This window comes from Rhinoderma darwinii, chromosome 2 (genome assembly GCF_050947455.1).
Source record: "Rhinoderma darwinii isolate aRhiDar2 chromosome 2, aRhiDar2.hap1, whole genome shotgun sequence".
Classification (NCBI taxonomy): Eukaryota; Metazoa; Chordata; class Amphibia; order Anura; family Rhinodermatidae; genus Rhinoderma; species Rhinoderma darwinii.
The window spans coordinates 351,009,630-351,024,826 of record NC_134688.1 but is presented as its reverse complement, the minus strand read 5'-3'; the positions used below and the strand labels follow the sequence as shown (position 1 = coordinate 351,024,826).

The 15,197-nt window shown below is 43.4% G+C and overlaps 1 protein-coding gene across 3 annotated transcripts in view; it reads right to left on the bottom strand.

Annotated features, from left to right (window-relative positions):
- The window catches only part of GUCA1A (guanylate cyclase activator 1A), a 28,131-nt gene extending 14,655 nt beyond the window's left edge, over positions 1-13,476 (bottom strand). The window contains exons 1-4 of one of the 3 annotated variants that reach the window (XM_075850692.1): positions 13,383-13,476; positions 13,211-13,289; positions 3,124-3,242; positions 2,882-2,950 (exon numbers count right to left, since the gene is read on the bottom strand). The gene's annotated coding sequence lies outside the window, so the exon portion shown is untranslated. Of the gene's footprint in view, positions 1-300; positions 433-2,881; positions 2,951-3,123; positions 3,243-4,034; positions 4,599-13,210; positions 13,290-13,382 lie in introns of those variants that run through there. The other 2 variants (XM_075850693.1, XM_075850694.1) reach the window with 2 other exon arrangements.
- Positions 13,477-15,197: the final 1,721 nt, after the last annotated feature.

The following is a 15,197-nucleotide window of genomic DNA, read 5'->3' as shown; positions in this document are numbered from 1 at the left end:
CATATATATATATATATATATATATACAGCACCAGAACAAAGCTCAGTACATATATACAGCACCAGTACAAATACAGCTCAGTACAGAGATAATTTGCAAATTTGGTTTAACCCCTACCATATACGTTTGTACGGCATAAAACTACAGCTCCCAGTATAGCTAGAACGATGGTAAGGATATGCTGGGAGTTGCTGTTTCACAAAAAAGAACGACCCACACATCATCTCGCTGCATATCATACAGTGACTACAATACTGAGCAGTCACAGGGAGAATAAACATTTACATTTAGTGACTCACCGGTGACGACTTCTCAGATTCTAGTCATTCTCTTTACTTTTCCATTTGGTCCAGAACTCTATGATGCCTCCTGGCCATGACCCATTTCTGCGGAAATGGTTAAATTTGCTGCTGAGATGTCTTCGGGAGCTCACTTTTTCAACATTTCTGCACCTATAAACGAAGAGAAAATTTTTATGGTACCACACTCTATGCCCCCAAATATAATAGTATCATACACTGTATCCCTGAATATAATAGCGCTACACACGGTGCCCCTAAATATAATTGTAACATACACTGTGCCCCTGAATAAAATAGTTTCAAACACTGTAAAGTAATGCACCACACATAGTGCCCCCCATTGATAGTGCCCCTGATAGAGCCCTCTGTAGATTGTGCTCCCAGTAGAGCCCTCTGTAGATAGTGCTCCAAGTAGATCCCTCTATAGATAGTTCTCCCCATAGAGCCCTCTGTAGGTAGTAGTGTTCCCTGTAGATAGATTTGTAGTCCATCTTTTAATCTATATGTAATTTGTATTGTCAAATAAAATTTATTTTTCTATGCCCTTGGCAAATCATATTCTAATAGTACATGACTCCTTATTCTCTGTGTTTTCCAGATAGTGCCCCCTGTAGCATTCCCTGTAGACAGGGCCCCTGTAGCGTTCCCTGTAGATAGTGCCCCCTGTGACATTCACTGTAGCGTTCCCTGTATAGTGCCCCCTGTAGCGTTCCCTGTATAGTGTCCCCTTGTGACGTTCCCTGTAGATAGAGCCCCCTGTGGCGTTTCCTGTAGATAGAGCCCCTTGTGGTGTTCCCTGTAGATAGAGCACCCTGTGGCGTTCCCTATAGAGCCCCCTGTGGCGGTACCTGTAGATAGGGCCCCATGTGGCGTTCCCTGTAGATAGAGCCCCCTGCGGCATTCCCTGTAAATAGAGCCCCATGTGGCGTTCCCTGTAGATAGAGCCCCCTGTGCGGACTAATCTGGTACCATCCAATCGACCCATCTTGGCACTCCTTTCAAAAGACTTTGTTGAGTTCAACATATTATTCCTACCAATTGACTTATGACAACAGATCTAGCAAATGGCATGAATATTGCTCTCATCCAAAAAAAACTTCTCTGCAATAACATGAATAGTAAATGTAATAAAATATAGAGATTATATACCATTTTTAAAATAGTGTTGTATTATATAACCCTTTAAGCATAATAAATTATATGTATGCTTATACGGTTCTATGCTAATATAAATGTATGTCACTATGTGACAGTACATCTATTGATACCATTTTTTTAAAACTCTATTTAAATGCTGCTGCTGAGAGCAGCTACAAAAAGCGGTTTATAGAATGGCAATATTATATTTAAATCCCAGGTTTTCTTTATATTCACCCTTAGGCCTCATTTACACGAGCGTATTATACGCGCGTGCGACGCGCGTGCTTTTCACGCGTGTCGTACGCACCTATAATAGTCTATGGGGCTGTTTAGACGATGCGTGAATTTTGCGCAGCGTGAGTGCGTTGCGTAAAACTCACGACATGTTCTATATTCTTGCGTTTTTCACGCAACACGCACCCATTGACTTCAATGGGTGCGTGAAAACAACGCATGCCACACTGACGGTCCTGCGTTGCATGCGCGAAAATCACGCAAGAGCTGTCAAAAGGATGAATGTAAACAGAAAAGCACCACGTGCTTTTCTGGTTACAAACATCCAAACGGAGTGTCAAATTAGAGATGAGCGCACCGAACTTCACCGGGTTCGGCCGAACTCGTTTTAACCGAACCCGGCAAAAAATGTTCGGGTACGTGACGTCAGGAGACAGTCACTGCCCACGGTGCTGAAAGACTTAAACTGTTTCAGCACCATGGACAGTGACTTTCGATCACAATATACATATACGTGTAAAAAAAAAAAAGAAGTTCTGACTTACCGATAACTCCCGGCTTCTTCCTCCAGTCCGACCTCCCGGGATGACAATTCAGGCCAAGTGACAGCTGCAGCCAATCACAGGCCAAGCACAGGCTGCAGCCAATCACAGGCTGCAGCGGTCTCATGGCCTGCCGCGTCATCCTGGGAGGTGGGGCCGGATGACAAGAGAGGGACGCGTCACCAAGGCAACGGCCGGGAGACCGGACTGGAGGAAGCAGGCAGTTCATGGTAAGTGTGAACGTCTTTTTTTATTCACAGGTTGGTGTAGATTGTGATCGGCATTCACTGTCGAGGGTGCTGAAAGAGTTACTGCCGATCAGTTAGCTCTTTCAGCACCTTGGACAGTGACGGGCGTCGACTACCTCATCTCTATGATGGCGGCTGCGCGAAAATCACGCAGCCGCGCATCATACACGGATGACACACGGAGCTGTCAATTGCCTTTTGCGCACGCAAAACGCAGCGTTTTTTTGCGTGCGCAAAACGCACACGCTCGTGTAAATGAGGCCTTAAATTGTATGTGATTTTCCAGCTGCTGCTTGACATTGAATATTTCTGAAATATTCCACAATCAATCTGAATTTTAAGCATTCAAGGAAGGATCAAGTGAAGCTGTACTAGACTCTCTTGAGTTAAGCGAATGGTTAAGAAGATGCTAACCTGCAGTGCAAGTGGCTGCCTGTACGGTGGGACAAGGTGTTTTTTCCCAGCAGAACCAGTTTTTTTGACCTATGTACAAAACACATAGAATTCAGTGACCTGCTGACAGATATAATTTAAAAATGATAAAGTCTTAAGTTCTATAATAATCATCAGATATCCCGCTTTTCTGTTTAATAAATTAGCTTAGAACAGAATAGACTTTGTTGCTTATTTTAAGTTCATGCTTCATGAACATGTACCTGAGAGTGCATTAGCTGGGTGTGTCTCTAGGTTTGCTGAATTTATGAATTCCATTTCTAGCAGAGTCTTGTTTACTAGAATATGATGTCATCAGTATAAGATCTTGTAACACGTAATCCTGCAAGATGCACACTGAGATGAGAGCACAGTTAGAAAGCGAAAATGTCGCTCACATCAATACTTTGTAAAAAACAAAATTCATACAATAGCAAAAGTAAACACTGCAAAAAGGTGCAAATAAATATCAATAATACAAAACACGACATGTGACTGACAAAGATTGACAATAGAAATGCATATTATGATGCCATAAATTTTACCAATGTGCCCTGGTTGGAGAAAGGGTCCATAGAATCTCAGGGGTATTTGTCCAGCTTCTGACGATTATCTTATATGCGTAGTTACAAATCCTTAGTAATAAACACTCAGAACACCTGTAAGCCTAACTAACTGTGTAAGAGCCCGCCCAACGAACCAGCAATAACATCCACATGTCTCAGATGTGTGTCCCCATAATGCAACTGCGCATGTGCAAAAAAAAATAATCTTCTAGATTCCGATATCAAAGTGTGGTACCTCATCAATTGAGCATGCGCAAGTATATATTCAATTGTGCATGCGCCAGATCTTGGCCCCACATCGCGTACACATAATCACAATGTAAATAATATCTGCCAGAAATACGCGTTCTGTACATAACCTTGACCCCTACCGTGCCAATATTGTGCATATAAGAAATTACATAAATAAACAGGATGTCCAAGATAGCATAATCCTACTAAGACGTGTATCTATACGTAGATGCCGCTGGTGTTATACCCTGATCATACAAAAGTAGTTAAAGGGACACTGGCAAAAACTCAACTTTCCCATGTGTACCATTATGGTATTGCATGTGTCAGTCTCTCACCTGTTATTTTTCTTGCTGCTTCTATCTCTTTATATGAGACTGGGATGGTTGCTTAGCAGCAGAGTGAATCAGGCTCGGTGACACACATTCTCTACTTGATTCTATGAAGATCACACTAGTTTTGCACAGGGGGGGGGGACAGAAACTTAGACAGATTCCTGTCACACAGGTATAATGTAGAAGAATGTAGTCTAGCTGGTCATGTGATACTGTGCTGAAGCATCATGGGATTGATAGCAAATCAGAGAGGAAGAGAAAGCAGGGGAAACTAAGAATCAAGATGACAGCTTTTTTTTTTAATGCACAGAGATTGCAGCAGTTCAAAGTAAGTAAGTACACTATACATAAAAGTATAGAGTGTGGTATATGGTCAGGTGGGGAATGAAGACATGGAGAGTTTCCACTGGAGGTCTTCTTTGAAAGTTGAAACCTATAAATCAATTGAAATATAATATTTGCGTACAAAAATTAGGTATACTTTATTCGTATAAATAAGATAATAATGTGAATAATGTGATAATAATGTGAATAAATCCCTGCCCCCCAGATAATCCATCATATAAAGACACAAGATATGGGTCGCATGATTGAACTTACTAAGATATATATATATATATATATATATATATATATATATATATGTTTTGTTTCATTTTGTTGGAGTATGCTGATCAAATTTTGTTGTATCTTATGTACTCCATATATGTGTGGGGTTAGTGACTGCCTCCATTGTTGATCTTGCACTCCTTCTATTCTGCCCTGGGTGATTTTAATTAGTTTAGTGCTGAATCCTACCATCCCCAAGCTTAGTCCCAGTTATGGGGGTACGAGCAGCGTAGGGACCTACATTATAGAGGTCGACTTGTCGTGGCAGGTGGGCTCACACAATTTGCTCAAAATGCACGCTAAGGACCTTACTATTGTAAGTAGATGGAAGTAGATTCAGCAGCAATGCATATTTATTTATAGTGTTTAGGTGGCATTAGTGTTCGCAGGGTGCTGTCGCCATTTTTGGATATTATATATATATATATATATATATATGTATATGTGTATATATATATATATATATATATATATATATATATATATATATATATATATATATGAAGAAATGATCGCAGCACTCAAAGAGATTGATGTAAAAAAAATGTGGTTTATTGTTCCATGTTTCAAAGAATAAGCTACGTTTCAGTCCTCTCACAGAACCTTTTTCAAGCTAGAGTGACATGTATAAAGCAGGGTTTTTATACCCATGTGCAAACAATGTATAATCAACAATAATGAATGTACAAGCATACAAATAAGGCCAACATTTGGCTAATATAATGTAAAAAGTGTGCAGCACAATAAAACAATAATCAAAAGGATGTTACATGCAGTGTATATTAAAATTCTGTGTTACAAAACAATGTATTTAGTTAATTATAAAACATCAAACAAGTATACAGTACATATTAGTGAAGGGGAGGAGTACCGAGCCACTCACCAATCGCCGAGCCTCAGACAAATTTGTGCAAGTACTGTTTCAAATAGAATCTACGATCCTCCAGCATCTGTAATAGCCAACAGCGCATGCGTAACAAAACGTTATGCAAGAAGGGACCGACATCCAATCAACGGATGGCGTCCCGGGTTGCCATGACAACAGTCTACAGCAGCCTATCAGGAACAAGTTCGTCCCTTAGTTAGAGTTGCGAACCCTCAGCTCTTGACATCGCTCAACCAACACATAAATTGTAAGTATTGTTTATTTATAAAAGGGAAAAATGCCAATATGTCTCACTTGAGACGTAAACTTTATGCTCTCCACAAAGTAATAAAACTTTACAGACCGGGTCATTGTCTGAACGCCAACATCTATAATGTAGCGTATCGGACAAGCTCCATGTCTAATATGATCTGTAACCCACACCTTCGTGTGGTGGCTATCCATCATAGACATAACGGTCAAATACATTAGAACCAAGAAACAATAAGAGTTTAAAGGATATTTTATTTTATTAGAATAGGCAAATCCCAATAGGCCCCCAGGTCTGCCTTCCTTCTTCTCCTGATAATCTCTACCTCTGGCAGGGCTTAAAGTGGTTGTCCACGAACGGACAACTGATGATATTTGATCGGTGGGGGTCCGACACCTGGACCACACACCGATCAGCTGCTCCGACTGCCTCCAGGTACTGGACGTCCACGCCGGAAGAAGATGGCTCCGGTCACGGAATAGCTGCTGAGCTGCAGTACTGCAGCTCTGCTCCTATTCAAGTGAATAGGCGCAGAGCTGCAGTTCTGCAGAACGGCCACTATGTAGTGGTCGGAGCCATCTGCGTCCAGCTCCAACTACTGCATACACTTCAAAACAAACAGCGCCCGGAGGCAGCCGGAGCAGTTCATCAGTTGGCCGTTCATGGATAACCCCTTTAACAGAAGCCTGTAAAAATTACAATGTACTGCAATACATTAGTGATGATCGCTGGTTGAAATCCCCTAGGGGGACTAATAAGAAGTGTAAAAAATTGTCAAATGAAGTTTTCATTAGTGAATTTTTAAAAAAAAATATATATATACATATATATATATATATATATATATATATATATATATATATATATATCTACATATATATATATATATATATATATATATATATATAAAAGGGCCTGTTCACACCAGCGCTGCTTTCTGTTGCGGGGTTCTGTTGGAGCTTACCGTCGGGGGAACCCCTCAATGGAAAAGCAAACGGAAACCTTAGATTCCGTTTGGATCACCGTTGATCTCAATAGTGACGCAAACTTTACTAATGGTTTTCCGTTTGTCCCAGGGTTCCGTTGTTTTTGACAGAATCAATAGCACAGTCGACTGTGATATCATTGGGCCCCACCCCCAGGTGCAGGGGGGTGGGGCCCAGGTGCAAAATTTGCCCTGGTTCTCATAGGACTCTAGTTAAGCCACAGCCCTTTAGTCCCTATCCACCAATAAGGTCAGATGCTTAGTCAATCCATTTTTAAACACATATACATGCACACAGATATCTGGTAACAGGGTGTTGGCACTCCTTAATGCCATCCTTGAGGTGCAATTTCTAGGACTCATGGGATGGCATAGCTAGAAAACGAGGAAGCGAATATTCGGGTGATTAGTAAAAACAAAAAAGGGGTCTGGAGACAATTGAGAAGTAAAACTAAGCTTAAGGCCCCATGCATACGAAAAATAGGATATGCTCCATTATTCCCGGCACACCTATCTATAGCGCTATGGAAAGGTGTCCGTGGCCAATAGAATCGAATGGGTCCGTAAAACCGCAGACCGCAGTACAGTCCGCGGTTCTACGATCGTGTGCATTGGGCCTAAAACAGGATTTTCAAGAATTTAACATTGATGGTCTAGCCATCTGTGTTTGGCAAGTGTCCAACCCCCGGTATCCCCATTATCAGTATCTGGCACAGTACCACTCTTGCCTGTGTGGCTGTTATTTTTTACTGCAGCTCTGCCCTAGCCAACCCCAGACACAGCTACAAAGGACCTGGATAGGGGCAGCCCCTTCGCTCTACTGGTCAGTGGGGTTCGCAAGGAAATTCCATTTATTTTTATATTCCAGAAAAGCTCTTCAAGTTAGACTTTCAAGCCTTGTTTTCTTCCAACATACAAATTTGTATTTTGCACTTTATTGAAAAGAATTTTCAGCTAACTTGAACTAGGTTAGGGCCCTTTTACACGGGGGCAATTATTTGGAAAACGAGCATTCACAGAACGCTTGTTCACGATCGTTGCCCTGTGTAAACAGGGCAATGATCAGCCGATGAACGAGCAAACGCTTGTTCATCGGCTGATTGTATAGTTTCTGCACCAGAAAATATTATCGTTATCGGCAGCAGCACATCTCCCTGTGTAAACAGGGAGATGTGTGGCCGACAAGATAGAAATATATGGGGACGAGTGATCATAGTAATGAGCGCTGTTCTCCATATTGGCTCCTTGTGAAAGTAGCAAACGAGCGCCGATCAACGAGCGGTCTCGTTGATCGGAGCTTGTTGTTACACCCAAAATTGGCTGGTGTAAAGGACCCTTGGATGTCTAGTCAATGTCTAGGCTCTTGCACTGTTGCCACTTTTCATTCATCATAACACATACCTACAAAACTGGAGCTAAGAGCAAAATCACGCTACCTTACTCAAGTCACAGGGTTACAGCAAACAAGGATGTACCCCCATAATCAGTGGCGTAGCTACAGGGGTCGCAGCGGTCGCAATTGTGACCAGGCCCTGAAGCCACGGGGGCCCGCGGACCCCGCACCACATCAATAAAAAGTTACTATAGTAACTGTGGCCGCGGGCCCCTGTTACTATAGTAACTACAGTACTTACCTTCCTGCTTCCGGAGCGCAGCGGACGTCCTGATGTCACAGCGCTGTGCGCCGCGCACAGCATCCTGATCTTGGATAGAGTCAGGACATCCGCTGCAGCTGAAGAGGAGGGTAAGATTAATATCCCTGTCAGCTGAAGTTGATTGGCGGGGTCCGTCTCCCGGGATCCGCCAATCAGCTGTTTTGAAGGGGCCACAGCGCTCGTACGACAGCTGCTTCCCCTTCATTCCGGTCACTTGCTCACACTGTGAATCCGTGTCAGCGATTCAGTGTGAGCGAGTAAGTGAAATGAAGGGTAAGCAGCTGTCGTACGAGCGCTGTGGTCCCTTCAAAACAGCTGATTGGCAGGTCCCGGGAGTCCGACCCCGACCCATCAGCTATTGATGGCCTATCCTGAGGATAGGCCATCAATGTTTAGGGACTGAACAGCCCCTTTAAGCCTACGATGTAGCAGGCTTAGACGGCCCATGAGACAGGATCACAGATTGTGTAATGCTGTCTGCTGGGCCCTGTATCTAAGCCAATCACATGGTAGGCTTAGATACATGGCCCATGTGTGATCCTGTCTGATGGGCCCTGTATATAAGCCTACCACACAGGCTTATACTGTATAACAATACTGTCTGCTGGGGCCCTGTATCTAAGCATCTTACATAACCACATGGTAAGCTTAGATACAGGGCCCATATGTGAAGCTGTCTGCTGGACCCTGTATCTAAGCCTACCTTGACAGACAGTATCACACATGGGCCTTGTATCTAGGCCCACCACATGTGTTACTAATAGTTTTTGCTGTGTTTGTGTTTTTTTTACAGGTTCGGTCGTTGGACTAGGTCGGATTCGAGGACTACTTCGATGACGGCTTTTTTTTATTATCAATAAAATGGTTAATGAGGGTTGTGTGTTTTTTTTAATTTCAATAAAATATTTTTTCTACGTCTTTGTGTTTTTTTTGAAACTATATTACTACGCCTTAGTAATGGCCGCTGGCTGAGTGACAGCATCCATTACTAAGTCGGGGCTTAGTGTTAGCCGGTGCAGAGGCTAACACTAACCCACATTATTACCCCGGTACCCACCGCCACCAGGGGTGCTGGGAAAAGCCGGGTACGATCCAGTACCTGACCATCTGTAGCGATGGTCGGCCACCGGAGTGGCCGCAGGCTGGTTTTAACAGGCTGGGACAGGCCAGAAACAGCGGCCCTTCCAACCCTGGTATTGCTAGGCTGCTGCTGCTTTATTGTATCTGGCTGGTTATGAAAAATGGGGGGGACTCCATGTCATTTAAAAAAAAATAAAAAATTATTGGAAAGAACGATGTAGGGTCCCCCCCAATTTTCATAACCAACCAGATACAACACAGCAGCAGCCTAGCATTACCAGGGTGGGGAGGGCCACTGTTTTTGGCCTTCCCCAGCCTTATAATACCAGCCTGCGGCCGCCCTGGTGCCGACCATCACTTCAGATGGACGGGTACTGGATCATACCCTGCTCTTCCCGCAACCCCTGGTGGCGGTGGGTACCGGAGTAATAATGGGGGTTAGTGTTAGCCTCTACCCCGGCAAAACATTAAGCCCCGCCTTAGTAATGGAGGTTGTCAAATAGCCAGCAGCTATTACTAAGGCGGTAATAATAAAGTTTAAAAAAATACAAGGACATAGAAAAAATATTTAATTGAAATAAAAAAACACACACAACCCTCATTAACCATTTTATTAAGAATAAAAAAACGCTGTCATTGAAGTAGTCCTCGAATCTGACGTAGTCCAACGATCAAACCTGTAAAAAAAACACAAGAAAATTATTAGTAACACATAAAAAAGCAAAACAATTATTATATTTACCTTTCCTGGGTCCAGCGCTGGAGCCGCAATGTCAGCGAGCTGGGCCCTATATCTAATCCTATCATGTGTGATACTGTCTGCGGAGCTGTGTATCTAATCCAATAATGTGTGACCCTGTCTGCTGAGCTACTGTATCTAATCCTATCCATAGTTTATAGGGTCGTAGTGCTATAGATATGCTGTCTCCTATACACACATACACACCCATACACATATACACACACACTTTTTTTCGGGGTATATGTATTGGAGCTATTTCCCCTGACATTTTAAGACCTTAGTGACGCCCCTGTCTTCTAGTGCTGCATTGTTGGGTCACTTAGGAGACCCAGCGATGCAGCTGAAAGCTGCGGGCTGTCGACCATGAGAAGTTTGCAGGGGGGGCCCAATAAAAACTTTTGCATCGGGGCCCATGAGCCTTTAGCTACGCCCCTGCCCATACTCACAGTGCCACTATTAGGCTGGATTCACACGAACGTGGCGTTTTTGCGGACGCGAAAACGCAGCGTTTTGCGCGCGCAAAAATCACTTGCCAGCTCCGTGTGTCATCCGTGTATGATGCGCGGCTGCGTCATTTTCGCGCAGCCGCCATCATAGAGATGATTCTAGCCGACGTCAGTCACTGTCCAGGGTGCTGAAAGAGTTAACTGATCGGCAGTAACTCTTTCAGCACCCTCGACAGTGAATTCCGATCACCATATCTAGCAACCTGTTAAAAAAAAAAAGAGGTTCGTACTTACCGAGAACTTCCCGGCCGTTGCCTTGGTGACACGTCCTTGGTGACGCGTCCTTGGTGACGCGCCTCTCTTGACATCTGGCCCAACCTCCCTGGATGACGCCGCATTCCATGTGACCGCTGCAGCCTGTGCTTGGCTTGTGATTGGCTGCAGCTGTCACTTGGACTGAATTGTCATCCCGGGAGGTCAGACTGGAGGAAGAAGCCGGGAGTTATCGGTAAGTCAGAACTTTTTTTTTTTTTTACTCGTTTATGTATATTGGGATCGGAAGTCACTGTCCAGGGTGCTGAAAGAGTTTAACTCTTTCTGCACCCTGGACAGTGACTATATCCGGACGTCGCGTACTGGAAATTTTTTTGCCGGGTTCGGCCAAAACGAGTTCGGCCGAACCCGGTGAAGTTCGGTTCGGTTGTCAGGGTTCGCTCTTCTCAAAGACACTCCGTTTGGATGTTTGTAAATAGAAAAGCACGTGGTGCTTTTCTGTTTACATTCATCCTTTTGACAGCTGTTGCGCGAATCACGCAGTTCGCACGGAAGTGCTTCCGTGCGGCATGCGTGGTTTTCACGCACCCATTGACTTCAATGGGTGCGTGATGCATGCAAAACGCCCAAAGAACGGACATGTCGTGACTTTTTTTCAGCGGACTCACGCTGAGGAAAAACCACGGACATGTCTGCACGGCCACATAGACACATATAAGTCCGTGCAACGCGCGTGCAAATCACGCGCGTTGCACGGACCTTTTTCACGTTCGTCTGAATAAAGCCTTACTGTGCAAGAAGCTAACGCTGGAGAGCTTCTTGAAACGGCTTTGAAATTATGGTATTTACTGTTACTTTTTTCTTTTCTGCTCTTGATCTAATTGCTATACCAATGTAAAGATAACACACTACTGCTGTACATACACACAGCAAACATATATCTCCCAGGAGAACCAAGGATCAGACATGTTCAAATTCAACATGCCTGATCCTCCTTTCTAACAATGACATGAGATTTTTGCCCGATTCTGACAAAATCTATTGGTTCAGCTGACATTTATCTTTGTATGTGGCAGCTTTAGGCCCTGTTCACACAGATTTTTTTTGCCGCAGTTTTTGCTGCGGAAACTGCGTTGGAAACCGTGGCAAAATACGACCGAAATCGCCTCCCATTGATTTCAATGAGAGGCGGAGGCGTTCTATTTTCGGGATAAAGAAGCGACATGCCCTTTATTCGGACAATTCCGTCTCTGAACTCCCATTGACATTAATGGGAGGCAGAGGTAGCGTTTTTCGCTGCGTTTTTTGCCCGCAGCACTCAATGGCCGCAGCCGAAAAACGCAATGAAAAACACGGCAAACGGCATGCAGGCAGGTCAAAATCTGCCTTGCAGATTTTTCTGCTTGCAAAGAAAACTCAGTGTGAATAGGGCCTTACTCTTTCGTGCATGGGCTTCCTGACATGTAACCTACACTCTTGTGAACACTCTTGGGGATACCTTTGAGAAGAGATTATATGAGAGGAAGTAAATGAACACAAGTCTGACCATAGATATTTATATTTCTCCCATTGACTTCAATGGTAGCTATAGAAACCTATACAATTTTACGGCATGCCACATGGCTTCCTGCAAAAGATTCCTAAAAGTTAGTATTTTGTTGACACTACCATGGTCCCATGGTCCCAGAGTAAAGCAAACTATTTACATTGCATAAGCTGTTAGGAGAGAAAGACGAAGCAAGGTGTATGTAAGGAAAAGTAATTATTTTCTATTTAAAATCTATTAAACTACATTTTTATAAGTAAAGGAACCCAAGTTGTTCTTGTGCCTGCAGAATGTGAAAGGGAGCAGGTTATCACTGGTATATTTCTTTGATAAATAATATAGTATACCCCTGAGAAAAATAAATAAAAGGTAAAATCCTTTCCTGTAGGCATTTCTCTAAAGCCTTCTCACCAGCTGAGAAAAATGATGGCATCTGAGACCATGAATTCCTGCCCATCAAATTGGCCCTCAAAGAATGTAGACATTTGTTGGAAGGAGCTCGTCGTCCCATCACCATCTACACCGACCATAAAAATGTATTCTACCTGCAGACAACACATCATCTGAATCCTTTTCAGGTTCGTTGGGCTTTATGATTTTCTCTAATCAATTTCTTCCTCCATTACCGACCTGCAGACAATTACGTCAAGACTAATGACTTATCTCGCTTCTTTGAATCGGAAGATCAATCTCCTAAACCACAATACCTCATTGAATCCAGTCACCTTTTGGCTATGGCTCCAGACGAAGTTCTCAATATTCCTCCTAGAAAGACCTTTGTTCCCCCTAACAAAAGAAAACAAATTCTTCATTGGTGTCATTCTTCTAAGTTCTCAGGACAATCTGGAATACAGAAAACTCAAGAATTAGTCTCATCACTTCTGATGGCTTTCGTTGTCCCGGGACATTAGGAATTATGTTGCAGCTTGCTCCATTTTCTCAAAACAAATCTTCACGTTAAAGGCCTGCAGGGTTGCTTCATACTTTGCGCCTATTCCCGACTCGCCCTGGACTCATATTGCTATGGATTTTATTACTGATTTACTAAGTTCCTCTGGCTGTACTGTGATCTGGGTCATAGTTGACCATTTCTCTCTTCATTAAACATATTTTTTGCCTGCCTGGACTCCCTAAGCATATCTTGTCTGACAGAGATATGCAATTCACTTCTAAGTTCTGGAGAGCTTTCTTAGAAATTGTGTGTACCTCCTTTAAGACTAGTCTTCTTCCTTGGGCAGAGTTTACCTATAATAACCATACTGGTGAATCTACTCAGTCTTCTACTTTCTTTTTTATGTATGAACAGTATCCTAGACTTCCTCTACCATGTCTTACTCTCCCTAGGATTCCAGCAGCTAACATCTCCCGTGCAAAAATTTTTAAACAACTGGCAGAAGGCAAAAGAGTCTATTAACAATTTTGTAGTTCGCTTCAAGAAAAATGCTGATAAAAAGCGCAGTATTCCACCTTGGTTCCATTTAGGAGATAAAGTGTGGCTGTCCTTCAAAATATTCACCTGAAAACTCCCTTTTTTAACTTGACGCTTCGGTTTTGGTTCCATACGTCATCTTGAAGCAAATCAACCCTGTTTCTTACAAGCTCCGATTTTCTCAGTCCCTGCATATACCTAATGCTTTTCTTGTATCACTTCTCAAAATTCTGGTCCTGAATCGCTGCTCCAAGAAAACTTCTTGTCCACTAGTCTCCTCTTTCAGTTCTGGTGTTACATTTCAATGTCAGGAGGTCCAGAGGTAAACTCCAATTCCTCATCGATTAAAATAATTTAGGTCCTGAGGAGAACATCCAGGCTCCTGCACCAATTAAGAAGTTCTACCAACAATTTCCTCACAAACCTAAAAACAGTGTAATGGTCGTTGCTGCCTCCCGCTGCTGCCATATACATAATGATCCCCGGCGTCTTCTGGCTCCTCTGCAGGTGCCGCTACTCTTCTCATGTTAATGATGCTGGCAGCACTCCACCCAGCTTTGTATAAAAATGCCACATTTCTTCATGCCTAAACAATTATGTTCTTACTTTAGCTTGCTAGCAGTCATTCTTGTATTATCTATTTGAATATTCTGTTATTGACCCTGTCTGTTCTTGACCATCCCTGTATGCCGCCTGCCCTGACCATTTGCCTGTTTTTTGTGATGACCATATATGTCGTCTGCCCTGACCTTCACTACAGTTCTGAACTTGCGTTATGCTGACAATGTAACCTGCTTGTCCACGTCGGCCATTGCCATCGGAGACTACTCTGGGAGTAGCGACATGGGGATTCTAGCGGCCAAGCCCACTCCCCCGTGCGGAGGGTAAGGGGTGAAAATCTAGTAATCCCTTGGACTCTGCTCCCCAGTTCAGCCTTACCATAAATATGTTAGCAACACAGTGGGTTCACACCATTGTCTGTAGGCCCCGTGAGAGTAACAACATCTATGGGCCCTGTGACAGGTTCTGATTACAGTAAGTCATTAACCCCTTCCCGCAATTTCACGTACAGTTACGTCATGGGAGATGGCCTTTTCCCTCATCTCCACGTAACTGTAAGTCATGGAGATGAAGCTGGCTCAGGAGCTGAGCCAGCGACATCACCGCCGGGTGACAGCTGTATGTTACAGCTGGCACCCTGAGGTATCGGCCAGGACCGGAGCTAGCCTCCGATCCGACCGTTGAGAATATGAAACATTTTCAGC